The sequence below is a fragment of the Schistocerca americana genome, chromosome 5 (genome assembly GCF_021461395.2).
Source record: "Schistocerca americana isolate TAMUIC-IGC-003095 chromosome 5, iqSchAmer2.1, whole genome shotgun sequence".
In the NCBI taxonomy this organism is placed as follows: Eukaryota; Metazoa; Arthropoda; class Insecta; order Orthoptera; family Acrididae; genus Schistocerca; species Schistocerca americana.
The window spans coordinates 445,860,330-445,873,487 of NC_060123.1; the positions used below are offsets into that span (position 1 = coordinate 445,860,330).

Genomic DNA, 13,158 nt, shown 5'->3' on the forward strand with positions numbered 1-13,158 from the left:
GGAATATGATTTTTATAAAAGATGTGTGCCTTTGATAGGCTTCATATCGCTGGCCCAGAGATATTATAATGTTGGAGTAAGAGAGCGCTTAGCGCGCAGTTGTGGGTAGCTGGAGTAACCTCCAGTGATGAGAGACCAGAACATATCGCGTTCCACCGTTGCTGCTCTAGAGGTAAGACAATTTAATTTATTTGTTACCAAGTGAAATCTTTGATATTAAAATAGTCAGGTATATATATTCTGGTCTCTCATGAAAAACAAAACTATGGTACCTAAGGCTCAACAGTGTGCAGTGCTGGCCATAATACTTGAAATGCATGTGAAATTCTTTTTTATGATAAATGAGAACATTTAAGAAACATCCAACTTCTTTGAAAAAATATATGACATGGACCGGGAGGCGGTACTGATTACGGTGAATTACTAACCCTGAGATTTTCTTTCCTTTTTTGCAAAATTATATTGCAAGTTAAGTTTGTCTTTTCAAGAACATCTGACAAACTGTAGTTGTATTACTCACAATTGATTCATAAACAATGAGATTTAAACAGCAGGTATTATCTAACGTCATTAAACCAGTGTAAATGCAAATCATCAAATTCAACATAGCTCTGTTACCAAATCTTGGAAACATTACTAAGTGAAATATCTAACTAGACTTTTTATCAAAACAGTTTACGTACATTCTGGGGTTACTCAACAATTACAAATTATCATCCAACTCATCTATACTAACGCTCTGGCAAAATCAGAAACCATAATTGTTTAACATCTTGACCTTGCTTGCGTGAAGACCTTTGCTTCCAAGTTCAACAACACTGACATACTTAAATTAATCTAACGCTTGGTGGCTTCACACAGCACACCACAAAAAACTGACTACTCCATCGTCTCATCGTCTTTTCCTCACAGACAGCTACCTACAACTGTGCGCCAAGCGCTTTCTCACTCCAACACTATAATATCTCTGGGTCAGCGATATAAAGCCTATCAAAGACATACATCGTTTATAAAATCATATTCGGGTGCCACATATAAATGTGCCCCAGTATACTCCTTTCAACATTCACACTCACACACACACACACACACACACACACACACACACACACACACACACACACACACACACGTGAAGGGCGTTCTGAAATTAAGTTTCGTCGTGTTTTCCACACGGAAACTTCATTTTCAAAAAGAAGTACACCGCGGCATCATGAACTATACACCTCGCACTGTTTTTCGACACAGCCGTCACCGACACTGAGACATTTGTCGTAGCGTGCAATGTTTGAAGAAACCTCTTTGTTAAAACGCTGTGCCCCTTGTTGCAAGAAACTGTCGCACAGTCTGCTCCACCTCGGCACTAGTGTGGAAGTGACGTCTAGGGAGTGGGGCTTTCAATGCAAGAAACAGGTGAAAGTCCGATGGAGACAATCTAAACGACGAATCTGATCCTGAGTGAGCCTTGCTGTGTGTTGTTTTGCGTTGTTGTCCCGGTGTGACTCTACAAAGCATTCCTTGCTATGAATTTTTGCGCTTACTTAACACATGAAACTGATGTATACGATGTATTGTCTAGTGTAAATATGTATTGTAAATATTATGTTTAAATTATGTAATATTTAACACTGGTAAGTCAGGGCATATTTAGTTAACGTTGTAGTCAGAGAGATTGTTTTGTCGTGCCGCTGGGCGCGGGAGCGCGCCAGCGGGCAGTAGTAGCAGTGGCGCCGTGCTCGGAGTAAGAAGTACAGAGAAGTGCTGCTAGTCCTAGCTGTGTTACATCTAACGGCTAGTGTGTGGATCTAAGTACGACGGGAAAGTAATGGTCGGCTATCTGAAAGCATGGCCGGGCAAGTTATTATGGGTTAATGGGCATAGTGGTGCAGAAACGAGGGCTTAAATGTGAAGCGCACTGTGGGCCCAAGTCGCAACAGGTAAACCCCGCTGCCACATTGTGTCGCCGCTGTGGACTTCCGTCGATCCACCGACAACGCGGGAAGTAAGATCTACGTAATTTTCGTAGGATAAAATTGTAGAAGGCTTGCCAGTTACTGTGCTTTTCTCTGAAGTTGAACAATTAATAACAAGCACTTTATAACCGAAGTGTTGCAGTTACATTCCACCCGACAATAACAACAAATGGCTCTGAGCACTATGGGACTTAACATCTACGGTCATCAGTCCCCTAGAACTTAGAACTACTTATACCTAACTAACCTAAGGACATCACACAACACCCAGTCATCACGAGGCAGACAAAATCCGTGACCCCGCCGGGAATCGAACCCGGGAACCCGGGCGTAGGAAGCGAGAACGCTACCGCACGACCACGCAATAACAACAAGTAGGTTCCTTCCGATCCTTACCTTATTGAACCGAGTGTGTCACGCCATTATCAAGAGAAAATATGTTAATTATCAAATTATTTGCATAAACGGTGAAGAGTAAATTTCAGACTGTTTTGAACGATTGGTTGTCATAGTTAATTGTTGCACTTAATAAGCTTACGCCAACCGTAGTAACTTAATAATAGACTGAAGTAATAAATTTGATTATTAATATTTATTTCAATGCATATTCAGCTGAAGATAGTACAACGATATTTCATGAAACTATAAAGCTTATTCCACCTGACAATCGCCCTTCAAAACATAGTTAATCAATTATTGGCAATATGTTTCATTATCAGTAGATTAAACTGTGCAAAGTGCGTAATTTTAAAGACAGAATGACAGTCCATTATTCAAAATCTCGATAGATAATTATCTGTGTTGTCAGCATAGCACTTAGCTGACAAATTATGAACAAAATTATTACCAAAATACTTATTGAAAGTTAACCATTAATGTTAAAGTGTAGTTAGATTGTTATGACATTATTTTATATGACTACTGAGCCTGACACAGCACTTACGTAAAAGTTCCCGTTCCACCTGCTGCGCTACAAACAGGTAAACTTTATTTTTGACACAATTATTCACGTACTTAACAGTACTGTCGCTCATCAGTTGAGCTGGCGACCGATTTTTTAGTTCTTTTACAACTTAATCATTTCTTTCGGCAAAATTTCCACTGGCAAAATTTATTTCCAAATTATTGCCATTATTTCATTTACCGATCGTTATTGAATGAAATTACTCATTCAATAACGATCAAGTTATAACGTCTCCTGTTTCCCGCGGAATAATCATTATTTACTTCGGATTCGGATGCCTTATCCCGACACGGGTCAAAATTCATAATTCACGGTCATTGTTAGCTTGTAATTTCGCAAATCCCGGGAAGCAGGGAGGAGTTATACCGCCACCCGTATTTTCGGAAACCCAACACATCAAGGAGCATGTATGGGCCTTAACAAAGCCAATACGCATTGTGAACCCCACATCTGATTCCGTTACTCGTCTGTCCGCTAATACCATGTCTTGTACTCTAGCAATGTCATTTTCATTCGTAGATATTGAGGGACGCCCACTTCGGCCTTCGACCTTCATCCTCCACACTCTGCCTTCTTTCTCTGAACAAGCAACACCAGCGACTAGCCATTTGACGAGACATGACCTCTTCACCATACACAGTCTGTGGCGTTAGATACAATAATCCCACGTGCCCATTCATACCAGATAACAGCACACACTTCCATAGGCGACCACGTTGTCTGCACACTTTCACATGCCACCGTGATGTGTACTCGAATAACCTCGGGTACGCCGGACTGCTGCTTCTCTCTCTTCTTCGGTGCTCTGCGCATGCTTCATTCCTTCTCTGCTGACTCCCCTACTGTTGCTGAACCAGTAACTTGCGTGGGTTAATATGACATTTGTTTGTGTTACCTGGAATACCATCCTCTCTTTCAAAAACAATGACGAAATTTATTTTGGGAACGTACCTCGTATTTGGATAAGAAAACGATTATCATTAGGAACTGGAAGAGAAAAAACTCTGTCATCACGAGAGCCGTCATAAAACGTCGACTAGGTGTTGCAGACAGACTGGAAATTTTCTCGGACGCTAAACCTATTTCATTCGCTTGACTTGTCTGTCATTTTACATTTATTCTTGCCAAACGCAAGACTGCCATACAAGAATTTATCGATCTTTTGTGATTGCAACAGAGGAATCTTATCTCATCTAAAAGCCAGCTGTAGACTGTCCCTGCACAGTTATCTGTGTGTGTTTATCGAGGTATGTTAAAAACTCAAAGCGATCCTGAAGACTTCACTTTCAAATCGGCAATACAATCACCTAACAAGACAGTTGCGAAAATCACGAAAAATTACAAAGAAAACAGTCTTCAAATGCAGATTGTTTTGAGATTGAACAGAGAAAAAATTATTGTTTGGTGTAACATTGGGCTTGATGTTTGTTTTATTTCATGTGAATATTTGCTATATATACAATTTAGTTAGTAAAAATTTGGGCAAATCACTTTCTTGTACTACAAATTTGAACAAATGATTCTTATTATTAAAATAAATAACAAATGTTCACTTTCTTGTAACATACATGAAATTCTTTAGGAATACATATACTTCTCAGAAATCGTCGTAATTCAAAGAATGTATCAAATTACACAGAGGAAAAAAAATGTTCTACTAGAAGAAATTAAAATCAATTTATGTTGTTTAAAACAAAATATTTTCTTGTGGGTACAAAACGTAACCTGATATTGTAACCTTTTTTTATTGGTTGCTTATAATTTATAGGATGCGTTTATAATGGATAAGCTTTGGATCTATATTTGTACTATGTTGAGGTTCATTGTATTTCTACACGCTAAAAGATCTTCAGTAAAAAAAAAAAAGCATGTTAGTGTTATGGGAAGGATTTTGCGTTAGAATAGAGCAGAGATATCCAATCCGGGTCTAGATGTATTTTTTATTTCTTTGCTTTATTCCGCCCAATAATTCAGTAGTAAACTAATTTCTAAACGATAGGCACCTAAAACTTAAATAATTTTTACTGGTAACATAATAGTCATTAGACAACAATGTCACAAATATTCATGAACTGTAACAGTTAAATAAAAATGACACTGTACAACACATTTTAACTTTTTGTCTGCCCTCTGAATAAAATAATGGATTTTCACTTGTCATGGTTAAGGGTAATAACGATTTGAATTTGAATTTAAAAGTTTCCTATCACATACCGTTTTCAAAAATAAAGGTTGTATCATGTGTGGAAAATACATAATTTTGAAACCTTGCAAAGACAAATATTTCGCCAAAACCCTAGCTTGATTGTGACTACTTTTAACATTTTGATATAATTCCCGCTTTGTTCTACATGATATCCGTATCCCACAAGTCAGCCTCCCGGGCTGCCCATTACTGCTAGTACCCCGTTTAGAATGTTCTAATGGAAAACAACAATCAAAGAGCATGAGAAATGTGTTAAGGAAAGCATTGTATTTATTACCGATGTTATCAGCACTGTAAACATCCTGCCACACTTGTTCTTTGACAAGGTTTAAAAAACTCTCTATTGCTACTGGATTAACTTTCCTAGATAGTTTGTAATTAAATATGACATTCGTTTGAGTACAAAAGCCTTTTAGTGTTAAAATTTGTGCATCATGGTCTGCAAGGCCATTCATGCTTTTACTAACAGAATGCCCGTCTAGTAATGAAGAATGAATAAAAATATTGTCTATGGCTGTGCTACTATTCCCCTGCACCCTAGTTGGAAAAAACACAGTTTGCATCAGATCATATGAATTTAGGAGATCTACCAACATCCTTTTTCTTGCACCGTCATACACAAAATTAATATTAAAGTTGCCACATATAACTAGTTTCTGGTACTTCCTACAAAGTGAATCAAGAACCCTCTCTAGCTTGAGCAGAAATGCTCTGAAGTCGGAGTTAGGGGACCTATATACAACAACAATCAGAAGTTTAGTTGCACTAAATTCAACTACCGCTGCACAATATTCAAATATCTGCTCAGTCCAGTGTCGTGATACATTTACGGACTAAAATGGAATACTGTTTTTTTTACGTACAGAGCCACTCCCCCATCCCACAAGGAATTCCTTGAAAAACAGCCAGTTAATCTGTTGCCTGGTAAAGGAAGCCTCTGAATTGTCAAATTATTTAAGTGGTGCTCTGTGTCACTCATCTCTTTCTATCTGAACTGGACTGACGGTTTTTGGCTGCATGATGTTAGAAAGATTTGATTTAATGCTGTAATGCTGAGAGTTAGGTGTACAATGAAGCAGAGTGTGTATATTTAATTAAAGAATTCTTTATTAAAGAAGTTTTTATTTCTCCTACGATTTTGTATTTTATGAACTATGTGTGAACTGATGAGAAAAGAGTGTTTTCACAATGCACATTGACTGTTCATTAAAATAAAGTTTTTTAAATGGAAGTCATTGTCGACGCTTGCAAGCAAGGCCAACTGTTTATCCGTTGGAATTCCTATTTTTAATAGAATGAGGGAGTCCGTGCAGCGGCAGAATATTAACATTAGGCAGTTCGACAACGTATCTCGTGTCAGTCAAAATATTTTCACATGGGATTTTTAATCACCTTAATAAATCTTTATAAATCGTAAGTGACGTATAAAGTTTTAGTAAGGTATGTGATAACATATAGTGCTGAAACATGGGCATTAAAAAATTTGATGAAAAGCAACTGGGCATATTTGAGAGAAATACCTTGAGACTAATTCTTGGGCCAGTGAAAGAAACTCGTGCCTGGAGCAGGAGATTCAACTATGAATTAAGTAATTTATTGAATGAACAAAACAGTGTCAGCTACATTAAGATTAAAGGGCTGAAACGGACAGAACGTATAGTGAGCAAAAGACAGAATGATTGAGAAGATATTAAGCACACTGCCCGAAGGAACCAGCAGAATTAGAAGCCCAGAGATAAAATGGGAGGAAGACGTCAGCGAAGACATAAGGAAAACTGGAATTCAGAACTGGAGGAATTCGGCACTAAACAGGGATAAATGAAATAATCTACATAAGGCCAAAGATCACAGAGGGTTGTTTTGCCAATGATTAAAAATCTTTCATCAGCGTCTTTGAAAGCGGTGGGTCACCCAAGCTGAATGATATAGACAGAATTAATTTTGTAACAACTCGGGATAAAGCCTATATCTATTTGTTTGAAGTACATGTAGGGAATCATCGCTCAGTGGTGACCCAACGCCTCAGTAAAGACATTTCTTGGGGACTTATTGAACGTGTAACTGTTTGGGATGGGAAGTACTTCAAATTCTCCCCACCTCCGAGCCCCCTATGAGTTTTATACTGAAAATTTGTTTGGTCTCCATCGCAAAAAGGTATTTTATCACTCGTAAATGATAATCTATACTCACTGGCGACTAGCTCGGTCAATCAGCTAGAGCTGATAACGAACTTCTGACTGACGGATTACTAAGTGGTGGCAACATTCCACTGAATTACACAAGATGCCATCACTTTGTTAACAAGTAACTTCAACTACAGAGAGCGTTAGCGATTATACCTATGCAAACCGATACTGTAATACACTGTTGTCGTTGTTGTGGTCTTCAGTTCTGAGACTGGTTTGATGCAGCTGCCCATGCTACTCTATCCTGTGCAAGCTTCTTCATCTCCCAGTACCTACTGCAGCCTACATCCTTCTGAATCTGCTTAGTGTATTCATCCCTTGGTCTCCCTCTACGATTTTTACCCTCCACGCTGCCCTCCAATATTAAATTGGTGATCCCTCGATGTCTCAGAACATGTCCTACCAGCCGATCCCTTCTGCTAGTCAAGATGTGCCACAAGCTCCTCTTCTCCCCAATTATATTCAATACCTCCTCATTAGTTACGTGATCTACCCATCTAGTCTTCAGCATTCTTCTGTAGCACCACACTTCCGAAGCTTCTATTCTCTTCTTGTCTAAACTATTTATCGTCCACATTTCCCTTCCATACATGGCTACACTCCATACAAATGCTTTCAGAAACGACTTCCTGACATTTAAATCTATACTCGATGTTAACAAATTTCTGTTCTTCAGAAACGCTTTCCTTCCCATTGCCAGTATACATTTTATATCCTCTCTACGTCGATCATTGTCAGTTATGTTTCTCACCAAATAGCAAAACTCATTTACTATTTTAAGTGTCTCATTTCCTAATCTAATTCCCTCAGCATCACCCGACTTAATTCGACTACATTCCATTATCCTCGTTTTGCTTTTGTTGATGTTCATCTTATATCCTCCTTTCAAGACACTGTCCATTCCGTTCAACTGCTCTTCCAAGTCCTTTGCTGTCGCTGACAGAATTACAATGTCATCGGCGAACCTCAAAGTTTTTATTTATTGTAATACACCGGTGACACGAAAAACTCGTCCATCGACTTTGAGGCTAACGCACAGAAGAACAACTGACGCAGTAGGTGAAGTACATGTCGTTGCAGTGTTACGTGAAATGCTTCTGGAAGTGGAAAGGAGAGCTAACGTGCGTGACGCTTCTGCCAGTAACGAGACAATTTTCCTTGTCGTCTTGCGACAGACGAGCCAACAGCAATAACGCAGCCAGGGTAATTAACGAGAGCGCGGAAAGCGGACCGTGTCGTGACAACAGCGCCAAATCCCTCCGGGTGCCGGTTACTTAAACACCGCACCTGAGCGCTTCATCTTCATTCAGGGAAGAATTGTCCGTAGGTATTCGGTAGGCACTAAGCTAAACTATGAGATCAAAAGTATCCTGACACCTCCAAAACCTTATGTTTTTCATATTAGGTGCATTGTGCAGCCACCTACTGCCAGGTACTTCATGTCAGCGACCTCAGTAGTCATTAGACATCGTGAGAGAGCGGAATGGGGCGCTCCGCGGAACTCACGGATTTCGAACGTGGTCATGTGATTGGGTGTCACTTGTGTCATACGTCTGAACGCGAGATTTACACACTCCTAAACATCCCTAGGTCTACTACACTCCTGGAAATTGAAATAAGAACACCGTGAATTCATTGTCCCAGGGAGGGGAAACTTTATTGACACATTCCTGGGGTCAGATACATCACATGATCACACTGACAGAACCACAGGCACATAGACACAGGCAACAGAGCATGCACAATGTCGGCACTAGTACAGTGTATATCCACCTTTCGCAGCAATGCAGGCTGCTATTCTCCCATGGAGACGATCGTAGAGATGCTGGATGTAGTCCTGTGGAACGGCTTGCCATGCCATTTCCACCTGGCGCCTCAGTTGGACCAGCGTTCGTGCTGGACGTGCAGACCGCGTGAGACGACGCTTCATCCAGTCCCAAACATGCTCAATGAGGGACAGATCCGGAGATCTTGCTGGCCAGGGTAGTTGACTTACACCTTCTGGAGCACGTTGGGTGGCACGGGATACATGCGGACGTGCATTGTCCTGTTGGAACAGCAAGTTCCCTTGCCGGTCTAGGAATGGTAGAACGATGGGTTCGATGACGGTTTGGATGTACCGTGCACTATTCAGTGTCTCCTCGACGATCACCAGTGGTGTACGGCCAGTGTAGGAGATCGCTCCCCACACCATGATGCCGAGTGTTGGCCCTGTGTGCATCGGTCGTATGCAATCCTGATTGTGGCGCTCACCTGCACGGCGCCAAACACGCATACGACCATCATTGGCACCAAGGCAGAAGCGACTCTGATCGCTGAAGACAACACGTCTCCATTCGTCCCTCCATTCACGCCTGTCGCGACACCACTGGAGGCGGGCTGCACGATGTTGGGGCGTGAGAGGAAGACGGCCTAACGGTGTGCGGGACCGTAGCCCAGCTTCATGGAGACGGTTGAGAATGGTCCTCGCCGATACCCCAGGAGCAACAGTGTCCCTAATTTGCTGGGAAGTGGCGGTGCGGTCCCCTACGGCACTGCGTAGGATCCTACGGTCTTGGCGTGCATCCGTGCGTTGCTGCGGTCCGGTCCCAGGTCGACGGGCACGTGCACCTTCCGCCGACCACTGGCGACAACATCGATGTACTGTGGAGACCTCACGCCCCACGTGTTGCGCAATTCGGCGGTACGTCCACCCGGCCTCCCGCATGCCCACCATACACCCTCGCTCAAAGTCCGTCAACTGCACATACGGTTGACGTCCACGCTGTCGCGGCATGCTACCAGTGTTAAAGACTGCGATGGAGCTCCGTATGCCACGGCAAACTGGCTGACACTGACGGCGGCGGTGCACAAATGCTGCGCAGCTAGCGCCATTCGACGGCCAACACCGCGGTTCCTGGTGTGTCCGCTGTGCCGTGCGTGTGATCATTGCTTGTACAGCCCTCTCGCAGTGTCCGGAGCAAATATGGTGGGTCTGACACACCGGTGTCAATGTGTTCTTTTTTCCATTTCCAGGAGTGTATTTCCGATGTGTTAATGAAGTGGATACGTGAAGGGACACATACAACACAAAAGCGTACAGATCGATCTCGTATGTTGACTGACAGAGACCGCCGACAACTGAAGAGGGTCGAATGTGTAATAGACAGACATCTGTCCAGACCATCACACAGGAATTCCAAACTCCATCAGGATCCACTGCAAGTACTACGGCAGTTAGGCGGGAGGTGAGAAAACTGGATTTCGGCTGCTCATAAGCCACACACCACGCCGTTAAATGCCAAACGACGCCTCGCTTGGTGTAAGGAGCGTAAACATGGACGACTGGACAGTGGGAAAACATTGTGTGGAGTGACGAATCGCGGTACACAATGTGGCGATCCCATGGCAGGGTGTGGGTATGGCGAATGCCCAGTGAACGTCATCTGCCAGCGTGTATAGTGCCAACAGTAAAATTCGGAGACGGTGGTATTATGGTATGGTCGTGCTTTTCGTGGAGTTGCCTTGTACCCCTTGTTGTTTGCGTGGCACTATCACAGCAAAGGCCTACATTGATGTTTTAAGCACTTTGTTGGTTCCCACCGTTGAAGAGCAATTCGGGAATGGTGACTGCATCTTTCAAGATGATCGAGCAACTGTTCAAATGCGCGGTCTGTGGCTGAATGGTTGCACGACAATAACATTCCTGTAATGGACTGGCCTGCACAGAGTCCTGACATGAATCCTACAGAACACTTTTGGGATATTTTGGAACGCCGACTTCGTGCCCGGCCTCACCGCCCGACATCGATGCCTCTCCTCGGTGCAGCACTCCGTGAGAAATGGTCTGCCATTCCCCAAGAAACCTTCCAGCACCTAATTGAACGTATTCCTGCGAGAGTGGAAGCTCTCATCAAGGCTTAGTGTTGGCCAACACCATATCGAATTCTAGCATTACTGATGGAGGGCGCCACGAACTTGTAAGTCAGTTTCAGCCAGGTGTCCGGATACTTTTGATCACATAGTGTATCTGTACCATGTACCAGTCGATCAGATAACCAAGTGATATTAATTTAGACGATGCTATAGCTTTCTGACAGTACATAGCAATTAAGTCCTTAGAAGTAACATCCTTCATGAAATTAGTCTCAACAATCGTGTGCCACATGAAATGTAAACATAAGTCTGCAGCTAACGACCTACACCACTGTCTTCGCCAGATCCACGTAGCTGCTCTGATTACCACTGTACTATCCTTTAATAATAAATTGTCAACTTTTTTTCATGATAAATAAATCCGCTACAGTTGTATGTGACAAATTCTTTATTTGGATAAAATCGTACACACGATCCGGGTTTCAGGATGAATATCCCATCTTTAACCGCTGAAAAAAAAAGGTAAATCTGAGAGGGATTCTTCATAAAAGTAATTAACACTAAAGGGACCATACAAATGTGAAAATGAGGTCATTCCTTGACTGCGTACGAGAAAGTCGTACCAGTCATGTAAAAAATCGAATTCATCAGCATCCAAGATCGCGTGCGTAGAGTTATAAAAAGTTTCTCTGACCCAGCCAGTACCAGACCGGGTGAACGGGGCCTAATCGAAAGAAACTATGAATGCTGTGTCGCCCCAACAAGACACAGCCAGGGCAAAAGCACCACAGGCGCAAAGGTGCGAGCTGCTGCCATTGCCGCAGAGACTCGCCACTTGCGTGAGTTCCACCTGCGCCACGGGCGGCACTGAGGATGAAGATTTCGACTTCGCCTCGGCCAATTTCCGACCTAGTACAATCCGCCAATGATGGGACGACAAAGGAAGAGGAGCTCTCGCCCACTTTGTTGTAGGTCAACGTCCAGGGCTGACTTAGACAGGGAACGTCGTTTAGTGAACTCTTAGAAGTGAACAGACAGTTTTGTAAATTGCATTTGCTATGTACTGTGAAGTTAATTCCCTTTATTTGTATTTAACCATTGAGGGCCTTTTTGTATTACGTTATAAGCAGTGTTTCCAGAATGAAATTTTCACTCTGCAGCGGAGCTGATATGAAACTTTCTGGCTGATTAAAACTGTGTGCCGTACCGAGACTCGAACTCGGGACCTTGCTCTACCAAGGAGGCGAGGTACTGGCAGAAGTAAGGCTGTGAGGGCGGGGCGTGAGTCGTGCTTGGGTAGCTCAGTTGGTAGAGCACTTGCCCGGGAAAGGCAAAGGCCCCGAGTTCGAGTCTCGGTCCAGCACACAGTTTTAATCTGCCAGAAACTTCTATAAGCAGTGTTGCAGAGTTCATATTTCAACTAGCTACAAAGATGAGTAAACCTTTTAACTCATTTGTGTGACTCTGTTACTAATTTGTTGGAGTGTTGTAGAACCTTCGTTCTCCTATTCTGTTACCTTACCCAGGGGCACAGTTGTGTAATAGTGGCAAGGAGAGAAATTGTGTAACGGTGTACTACATCAGCAGCGATTTCACGAACTCACAAACTGGGCCTGCTGTAACAACTGTGGCAACTCGGCCTCCACAGTAGTAGAGACGAGGCCTTTACAAAACTGGCGACGAGGCTTGGATGTAATAGCAAATTAGCAGACATTGCCAGCCTAAGGTACCCTATGAACGGACTACGAACGAATAGGCACGTTGCATGTCCTTAAGGCATTATAATGAAGGCATAAAAGCCATAGAATGCCAATCTATTGGCCTCAAAACTAGTTTACATCAAAAGCCCAGTCCCCCGCACGCCGTGGACGCTCAGCAAGACCGGTCAACAGACTGCCGCGCGGACCACAGTGAGACTACTGTGTAAAATGGACGTCAGAGAATACCGAGGGGGGGAAGGATCACCGAAGAAAT

General features: G+C 42.7%; 1 non-coding gene across 1 annotated transcript; it reads left to right on the forward strand.

Moving 5' to 3' along the window:
* The first annotated feature begins 12,473 nt into the window (after window positions 1-12,473).
* On the forward strand, window positions 12,474-12,548 carry Trnas-gga. The gene has a single exon. It is a non-coding gene; the product is annotated as a tRNA-Ser (tRNA).
* The last annotated feature ends 610 nt before the right edge of the window (window positions 12,549-13,158 follow it).